Genomic DNA, 2206 nt, shown 5'->3' with positions numbered 1-2206 from the left:
CATTTCTCAGGTTTAACCACCAACACACACACTTTTGTATTGACATAATGACTCGAGATTTATGCACATATACATAAGAAGTGAAGATTTTAATTGCAAGTGTAGTTTCCTTTCTTTTTTTCGATTTATATATCTTCGTTTTCTAAGGTGATTTACATTGCATTAACAAGTAAACCGCATATAAAAATGAGCATTCGAAGACCAGCGTATACGTGTTTAGTTCACTATAACCTGTTAACATAGAAGAACTACTATGCAATATTAATAATTGTGTAACCTCAGACAAACAGGTGAACTCCAAGCCCAAGTTTGTTATATTTACAAATCTATACTAGTATTTTTCAATAACCAAAATGATTCTTATATCAAAATAGTAGAATATTCTACAAAATGCAAGGGGCTTAAAGTGTAAAGCTACCATACTACAAATCAGTATAACCCTATAACCCTTTTATATATCTTCCGCATCATCAAACCAAACAGACGACACAACGTTTGTGGATTATTGCAGGTAATATATTATATCACAAATCTTTAGATTTATGTTGATGACGTCATTCAATTTGTCTCATGTTTAACGTACGAATTTGTTAATTCCGATTTTGATCATCACTAATTCATTGCTGTTAATTTCATTCATCCACCATTAACATGATATTTGTTACAGATCTATATATAACAAAAAATACGACATGAATTATATCATTACACTTAATTTTTACATATATATACATTTGTCCTCATTTAGAATACCTAATCTCAAAATTAATATAGTTTCAATTCATTTGTTTTATTTTTTCTAAAAAAAAAAATCAAATAACCAAAGTTTAAATCTTCAGAGATGCTTAAGATCCCATCTCATCAAGTTGCTGGACACCATGCAAGTACTGCGACCCGTGGGCCCCTCGTCGACGAGTCGGGCCATTTTTACAAGCCACTACAAGGCGATGGGCGCGGGTCAGCCGAGGTAACATTTTACGAACAGTTTTCTTCCAACAGCAATATCCCGGATCACATTCGCAAATACTTTCCGATATATCATGGTACTAAAGTTATGATTGCATCCGATGGAACCGAGCACCCACACATCGGGTTACAAGATCTTTCGTCAAATCGTGAAAACCCGACCATTATGGACATCAAAATCGGGGCACGCACGTGGGGACCAGAAGCTTCTGATGAGTACATTGCAAAATGTATGAAACGGGACCGTGAAACCACTAGTGCTCAGTTAGGGTTTAGGATTTCGGGTTTGCAGATTTATGTTAACGAAGAGGTCGGGTTTTATAAGCCTACTAGAGATCTGGTGCTTAAAAGTAGTGTAGATGATGTTAGATTGCTTTTGAGAAATTTGTATCGTCTTACCCGACTATAAAATCGGGTCAGAGTCTGGACCTTGGTTTGGCAACCGCGGTGTTTGGTGGGCCTAATGGGATTTTGGCCCAATTGTTGGAGCTAAAGGCATGGTTTGAGGAGCAAACTATTTATCATTTTTGTGCTTGTTCACTTCTTTTCATGTTTGAAAAGGGGGTGGCTTTAGAAGAGGGGAGTTCAAGTTCAAATGCACAAGTGAAGATTATTGATTTTGCACATGTTAGTGAGGGTAGAGGTGTGATTGATCATAACTTTTTGGGTGGGTTGTGTTCTTTGATAAAGTTTATATCAAGGGTGATTGGAGATCATGAAGATCACAAAACTCAAGATGCAGATGGCCAATCAAGGTGTGAAAGTTTTGACTGATTTATTTATAAATGAGTTGATTTTGGTTATATTTTTATCATAATATAATAAATAATAAATAATTAACTAAGTTCTATCTGTATTTTAATGCATACAACCTTTTCAATTGTTCCACTTAAGAAATTATATTGTTTATTTAGCAATACAGTTTGTTTTCTTATATAACACGCTCACACTTTTTATTTGAAAAAAAAAGTGTTTTAGTTAAACTATAATCAAGCCCACTTACAAACATACTTAAAATACAAGTTTTGAATCGTTACCTAATTGTAGAGGTGTGCAAAATTTGGGATTAAACCATAATCTAAACGAATGTAACGTTACATTTGGGGGTCCAATGTGGAGGAAAAATTAGGTAAACTATGGGACTGAATCGGTCAGAAACAAGTACAATGTTTGGTATTTGGTACTCAAATTTTCAGTACCGGTGTCAATATAGTCCGTAATCATAAGTTTCACACTCCAT

General features: G+C 34.6%; 1 pseudogene; it reads left to right on the top strand.

Annotated features, from left to right (window-relative positions):
• Window positions 1–771: 771 nt before the first annotated feature.
• Window positions 772–1773, top strand: LOC143606916 (inositol polyphosphate multikinase beta pseudogene; annotated as a pseudogene).
• The last annotated feature ends 433 nt before the right edge of the window (window positions 1774–2206 follow it).

Source organism: Bidens hawaiensis, unplaced genomic scaffold, assembly GCF_021521415.1.
Source record: "Bidens hawaiensis isolate Kalapana, Puna unplaced genomic scaffold, B.hawaiensis_p1.1 tig00078371_1, whole genome shotgun sequence".
NCBI classification, from domain to species: domain Eukaryota; kingdom Viridiplantae; phylum Streptophyta; class Magnoliopsida; order Asterales; family Asteraceae; genus Bidens; species Bidens hawaiensis.
The sequence above is the reverse complement of the archived record's forward strand: the minus strand, read 5'-3'. Positions and strand labels throughout refer to the sequence as shown.